The sequence below is a fragment of the Ambystoma mexicanum genome, chromosome 7q (assembly GCF_040938575.1).
Source record: "Ambystoma mexicanum isolate Mex_15411 chromosome 7q, UKY_AmexF1_1, whole genome shotgun sequence".
Taxonomy (NCBI): domain Eukaryota; kingdom Metazoa; phylum Chordata; class Amphibia; order Caudata; family Ambystomatidae; genus Ambystoma; species Ambystoma mexicanum.
Genome location: NC_090941.1, coordinates 740,184,932 through 740,192,782, shown reverse-complemented (window position 1 = coordinate 740,192,782; position 7,851 = coordinate 740,184,932).

Below are 7,851 nucleotides of genomic sequence, written 5' to 3'. Positions count from 1 at the left end.
CAATTAACTCTCATTAGTATGCGCTGCAACCACACAGAACTTAACAATAGTCAGGGCGGATTCATGGAGCCTTTAATATTTAAATTAGACTGGTCATGGCTGGAGGAAGGTGTTGCCTTCCCTTTCTTGAGATGCTTTGATGTACTTGTGGCTATCACATTCCAGCTAAATGTGGCAGGGAGGACTGTGTCTGTAGACTCTGCCCCCCCCGGAGTACACTTGACTATGTGTTGTGTGCCCAGCATAGGAAAATGTGTGCAGATTAGCCGCCCACATTTTCTGCGGTTGATCTTCCATCATTCATTTTAATGACAAAACTTCCCAAAAAAACTGGCAAGTGCACACTCCCTGTGCGGATGGTCGAATTCCTCACACTTAGTGTACAAAAAAAGATGAACAAGTGACCTAACTAGACTCAAGTGTCCAAATGGACCAAGGGGACATTATTGGTTGACAGTACCTCATTTCGGGTCTTTGGAGGGTTGACGGCATCAAAGCCGGCTTCGAACGGTGATGTGAGCAGATCAAGGTCAGTTCGGGTACGGTGGATTGTGTGGGACCAAGCAGTAAGCAGACATTGAGCAGATTGAAATGCGGAAGTGCTGTGTGGCTCAGAACCGTCATTCGGCAGTGCAGGTCTGAGCAAACATCAGGATCTCGGGCTTGGGCTGAGTCGAGTTGCAACCTCCAGGAAGGGTCCAGTTCAAGTCGATCAACAGCAGTTGTCAAAATGGTGATCATGTTGTACACCGATGTGGCATCCAGTGGAGCGGCAGTTAGAAGGTCGAGTCATGTTGAGCGTCATGTAACCCCTGGTGTGAGCCTGCAAGTGAACCTCCAGTGGTTCGAGTCGGGCCCCGACAGCAAGTGGTTGATTTGAGCCCAGCAGGTAATGGGCTCAGCAAAGACATGATGCAGTATCGAGCGGGCTATATGTGTAAGCAATTGTCTGAAGGTTTGGAACAATGCCAGAAAGCAGCACCAATGGGATCCCTCCTCGTCAAGAGCATTTGATTGGCTTGGATGGCCGTACGACCAGTTTTGAGGTTGTGAAACAGGGAGCCTTGCTAGATCTGCTCCTCCAGGCACTGTGAGACATAATTCTGGGGCCCAAGGCCGGTGTCAGCCCTTTCAGGGTCTCCTCTCCCTGCTCTAGGAGATTTTGGTGCAGAATGGGAGGTCCTGCTCCACATCAAAAGGTCACATCCAATGTGCCCTAGGAGTGGCTAGGGGACAGAGATCTCCTCTTCCTTGGACTGCTCCTTCTTCACATCAGTGGTTGAGGGCTTTAGAAATTTCAACTCTCCCAAAAGAGATCCAATGAATCCTTCTCATGTGTTGTTCCAGAGTGAATCAAAGAACTGGTGGGAGAGCCCTTCTTGTAAAGGTGCATGGCCACTGGTGTTTAGATTAAAGCTAGCCTGCCTTAGTGGGCCAATCTCTGCTCTTGAAAGAAGTGGACTTTGCCCTTGTGACATTGCACCTAAAGTGCTCTGCTCTAAAGGAAGTGAAGGGGACAGGAAGGAGAGAGAGGGTCAGAGAGAAACAAAATGGAGGCCCTCTTCTCTCCTAACAACTCTAATCCGTAGAGTAGGACACAGGTACACACTATGCATTTGGCATGGAGCTTATGAAAGGGGAATCTGATCAGCAGACTTCTGTTTCAGAGATGGAATTACCCACATCATTTGATTATTTTATTATAAATTGATAAAGGCAGGGCTTCTCACCCTTGCCAAATAGTGATCCATCACTCTCCCCATAGCCCAAAAAGTCAAGACCCACTCAGGGTCAGGCTCATCCTTAAGTCGAGAACATACTTGATACTATTCGTGCTAACAGGTGGAGATCCACACTTAGGCAGCATGCCCATTTTAACTCTCTGTAGAGAGATGGTCCAATGTCCAAGTGTTGGATTCTTATCAATAATGCACAGTTTTTCCCTGATCCCATCAGTCACCTGTGAAGTGAGGCAATGGGCAGATCAACAACACCCTCAGCTGCCCTGAGTCTACTCCAATTCCAGTTTTACAGCTGCCTGTCTGGTGTTTTATTTGCCTGTCATAGTCTAGGAGTCCTAAAACTGTTGTCCTGCGCAACACAACCTTCCATTGCTGAAAGGTTGTTTGGCCGACACAGGCTTGCTGATATCTCTGTTGTGCCTGTCTCTGAAAGCCTGGAGCACGCCTATGTGCAAATCTGAATTAATATGTTTAAAGTAGTAGAAGGGTGCAGGGGAGAAACCGACCCTGACACTGGCCTGTGATACTAATGAGACAAACAAACAGGTGTCCACAAATTTGTGGGACACTCCCCTCCCAGAACACCTAAGATTATTGTCTAACAATCAAGAGTTAAGACCTTATATAGAATCAGTTTAAAATTACAATTATTCACTTGGAGTTATATGTTACAATCTTGATTGTTTATACAATTGCTGTAAAAAATCATTTTCTTTAAAATATAGTATTCACTGAATTTGCAGAAAAATATTTGTTTTTCAAAATCAACAAGCAGTCAATTGTGTGCTCTACATGTTTCGGGAAGACACTTCCCTTCCACAGTAGCTATTGATCGTTTTCTCTTTCATGCATGTTACCGCACAATGATCGTCAAAGTTAGAGTAGAGAATACACCTTTTAGTTGGTTAGTGCATGAAAAGTTCATTTTTTGTGATAAATCAAACAAAATCTATCATGCTATTGCTCCCTTAATATTCACCTGGTGTATGTCAAGGAAGTACACTCCAAGTTTCTGGTAACATAATCATCAATGTAGGGACATGCCGGCAAATCTCATAGGATTGTGTGGCCTAGTGAATTGAAATGACAAGTGTCAAATAGTCCATAATGTCACATATTACATTCTTCCGATAGATAAAAAAAAAAGCTTCTACAGCAATCGTCTTACCTTCAATAGTAGATATATCTAATTTGTTCTGAAGGGAAAGCACGACTCCCAGATGGTTCTGAAATTCACCCTAGTTGAGTTTCAGAGATCGAAGTCCAACCTAATGGCATTACCGGTAAGGAAACCACTAATTAGACCGGGTAGCAAGGTTTAGTCAAACAGCTGTTATAAGGATAAACTTGTTGCTTTAGTCTGCTAATAGTGTTAAGCTTACCCTCATAGGCGATTGTCGTATAATCCTGGCGATATTCAAATGGGTAATGCACACTTTGTAGTGGTAATTCAATATTAGATGGTACATGCACACCTGTGGGATAGTGGGTTCATCAGTTAAATGTGCATTAGATGGTCACTCTTTATATCATAAAAATGGTCAGACCTTTTGTCATCAAAAAGACAACACTGTCCTTGTATATTAGTGGAACTCACCAATTATTGTCTTCAATCTGCTGCAGATATTCCTTGAATCTCCTGGACTACATGCGGCAGAAATTAAAACATGATGCTAACACAATAGTCACCTCAGTGGCCACTGGACCCTCTCTCACAGGAGTAGGCACCTCGGGGGCTTCAGGCTTTGATAAGGAGCTACTGGGGACACTGTTCCCTTGCATTCTCTTGTTGAGGAAGCCTCACGGCCACTTTCTTTAAGTGCTTCCTCCTGTGCTACTCTCAGATCTTCTGCTCCAGTAACTGCCATGACTACATCTGGCTCAGCGAGGTCATTATGTAGCAGAGAAACTACTCGAATGGAGACCTTGGGCCTCATTATAAGACTGGCGCTCCCGTAATGAAGGGGGCCGGTACGGGACCGGCCCCCTTCATTCCGGGAGCACCGATTACGAGCTTCCCATCGCGGGACCCGGATCGCACGCCTGGTAAAACCAGGCATGCTTTCCGGGTCCCGCGAGGGGAAGAGGGAGGCAATAACGGGCCAGATGTAATCTGTCCGTTATTACCTCCCTCTCCATTCCCATTGAGCCCTATGGGGGCTCAAATGGGAATGGGGATGGGTTCTTGCAGGGAGGAATTACCGGGTCCTCCTATGCTGGAGTAACCCAGTAAGTCCCCATTGCAGGAACCCGGTAATGGAGCCCGGAACGGAGGCAGCCATGGAGCTAAAAGCTCCATGTCTACCTCCATTCTCGTAATGAGGCCCCATGAGTCTAATATGGTGGAGGGAGGGTGCACCCCTCCGACTGAGTCCTACCATTTCCAGGGACAGTAAATCTGAGCATCAAACAATCTTAGCTGTGAGTATGGTCTGGGGGTTTACTGTCCTAACTTCACCAGTCGCTGGACACTTGTGACACTAGCAACAGTGCCACACAAGGTGGGACATGTTTCCCTGTTTCTAGAGACACAGTAAAGACACATCTGAGTGCTGTAGGAACTGGGGCCCTCTTGAAGGACCTGATACAGAGCGAGGGAACTTTCAGACACTCCCTGGCCTAGTAGGACTTCATCTGTTAAGATGCTCTTGTTGACTGTGGCTTCTCCCTCAAGGGGATTTTTGGGGACGTTCTTGGAAGAAGTGTCAGAATGTTTGTCCTTTCCCTTCATGCATTTACCATGATCAACTGCCATTGATTTGGGTCCATGCGCTGCAGCCTTTTTGTGGACTTGAGTGTTCAAATACCTGCTCCAGTCTTCTCAGGCTCCACCTGTTTACTGTCACTCATGTCCCCTAAACACTGGTATGACTCCATCGCACACTTTTCAAGGATATTCTCACACACGTCTGAATTAGGTATGCCCTAAATTGTGTCAAATGTGTTACCAGTGGCCCCTTCACACAGAGAGTCTAAGGACTAATCTCAAAAGATATACTCCCCACCTCAGATGGTTGAACTACGTCCATGCAGATGTTGTGCCTAGGCTTTATTATTATTATTATTTATTCCCTTGGGTGCCACCACAATGGACATTTTCAGAGTTTTCCACTTAAATGACATTCCCTCAGAAGCTAATAAAGCTCTGAGATTTCTCAGCAATTTGGTTTCACTAACCTTACTGTCATGTGGGAGATGCAACCTCTCACATAGCTTGCACAGTCAGGAGGTGTGAATGTGATCCAGTAGTGACCCAAACAACCCACTAATACAGGCCAAAATCAAGGGAATGTCCAATCACCTTTCAATGAAAATAGATTTGATTTAACCAAAAACACCCTCTTCAATAGAACTATCTAGAAAACAGTGTACAAACTCAACCCTGTAGAAGGCAGAGAAGATGCAACAGATAGAAGATTGTAGCAGTCATAGTAGGAATGCAGGGTTGATAGGCAAATTGTTAACCACAGAAAGGATATGTATTTGGGTGAAGAAAAGGTGCAAATGTAACCTAACCATTCTCTAGGACCCAAATGCACCAAGGTTGGAGTTATTAGTCGACAGTACCTCGTTTCAGATCTTCAGCAGTTGGACTGTGTCAACCCTGGCTTCGAGCAGTGATAAGAGCAGATCAATCTCAGTTTGGGTACGGTGGATAGTGTGGGTCGAAGCAGAAAGTGGACTGCGAGCAGATCCAAATATAGCTCTGTGCATCTTGCAGGCGGCTTTCAGTGATGCATGTTGGGCACTCACCAGGACCTCTTCAAGGTCATGCTGAGTCTAGTTGGGTTGCAACTGCCAGGAAGGGACTTTGAGTGACACCCCATAGGTGTGAATCGATGGGTGGTGGTTGTCAAAATGGCGATCCTAGTGCTCCGATGTGCAGTTTGGCAAAAACGGCAGTCCGAGGGGTGATTCAGGTCTAGTCATGGTGAAACCCCATGTCTGATCGGCAAGTGACCGTCCAGCGACTTGACTCGGGTCCCAGCAGGGCGCATGTAGTTTGAGTCCTACAGCTCAGTGAGGGCATGATGCAGTATCAAGCTGGCTCTATGTGCAAGCAATTGTTTGAAGGTTCGGAGGAGTGCCAGAAAAGTAGCACCAGTGTGATCGTTCAGGATCCTAGCCTGTCTGGCCAGAATACACATCACCTTCAACAGCTGAGCTGACTCAGAAGAGCTGACATATTTGTGATATCAAAGTGGATGTGGCTGTAATAATTATGGGAATACTATCTGCCATACCCTAAGTCAGGTCTGGCTTATATTTAAAGATTATTCTGCCACCAGAAAGTAGACCCATAATTATACGGGTATGGATCAGGGGTGCATATCTTAAATACAGCCCCTGTGCTGCAGAGACTTTGCTGTCACTGTAGCTGTCTAATCAGCACCTGTGACCTCTGAACCTCCTCTGTGCCACTGGTAGGGCAGGCACTGCAAATCATGGTACTGGTGCAGCACGACACAAATACGCACAATGCTTGTGTCATGGAGCTTATGAAAGGGGAATCTGATCAGCAGATTTCCCTTTCAGAAATGCAATTCTCTGCATCATATTATTAATTTAACAACCATCAAAAAGCCCAGGGCTCCTACCCCGTTACCAAATAACAGACATCACTCACCTCTGAAAGTTCCTGTTGTACTGTTTAGTGAACACAACTCTAGAACTGAACTGACCTGCCACTCATGAATTAAATTGGTCTGCCGAGACCTGTGGTCCTCCAAATAACTTCAGTCTTTGATTCATTTTTAAAATTAACAAGAGTGTGGGAGCTCCCCTACGGAGAACAAACAAAATAAAAATAAAATGTTCGATGGAATTTCTTTCACTCGGGGGGGAAGAGGGGGGTCTACAGCCGCTTTTGTTTTTACCTCACTGCACCCATCACAGAGTGGAAATATCCATTGGCATTCCAGTCTGGTCCCACATACAAGGGCAGTCCTGCACAAACATACTAGGCAATTCTCCCCTGAACAAGAGTACCATCATCAACCCCGGACCCGTGTTTTAACAGTGAGGTGAGGGTGTGAGCCTCTCTAAGGTACAATGAGCAAGGGCTCCACAGTGACTTAGGGAGAGAGGCTCCCTCACCTTTGAAAACTATGTAAAATGTGGAGTTTTTAAGTAACCACATGTAAGCCAGACGTCACGTGACCTAGATCAGTGTTCACCAGCTAACCAATAGAATGCCAAAAGATTAGCAGTGGGCACGTGGCTTAGATCCAGTAGCACCAGTTCAACAACTCTTTTCATCGTGCATGAACTGGCATATCGCCCTTTCATGTGGTATGTGGCTGTCCCTTCACATGCAAATAGTACCATACCAGGAGTTGATGGCACTCCAGGCAAATTACTCATTCAGTTATATCCTTCATGTATCATATGGAGATGTGTTTATTGAGTTTGTGGCTATTGTTGTGGAAAATTAAAACCGCTTCTCCCTAATGAATTATTCACACCAACAGCCCAGCCCACTGCACATCGACAGAGGCAATTTGCGTTTAATTGCAATTTCCCGGGGGAGACTGTGGCCACTGTAATCAGCAGTTCACTATGTTGCCTGCCTAGTAACTAGAACTCTTGACTTTAAAAGAATGTCTCTCATTTTGACCACTCTTCATTGGTTACCTCTTGATTCTAATTTATTTCATAAGTTGGGTCAACCGAGTTACCTGGCTGGCAAAGTACTATTATTGGTTAAAGGTCAGTCTTTGCAGGCTTCGCGGTTTTGAGATAGCTAAACCTTTGGATTCCCATGGGTGTCAAAACCCAGATAAAAAGTCAATCTTTTGGGGTGAGAGGCCCTTATATTTGTACATTCTCTTCCCATCTATTTGTCGGCCTTTCAGTGTGAGCTAAAGCCATTTTTCCCCCTAAATAATCGGTGCATAGTCGAGCCTAAGGTAGAACTACATTGTCTTGCCCTCTCGACACCCTTTTCACCTCCGTTCTTTCTTTGCTTTCTTCTGGCTTTTAGCACTGCTTACTATGTACAGGTTTTCACTATGTTATATGTTACTTTGACTGCACAGCGCTATGTGAGTCACCTGATAAGGTTGGCACATTATGATCCTCTATAAATTAAAGAGAAATATAAATGAAC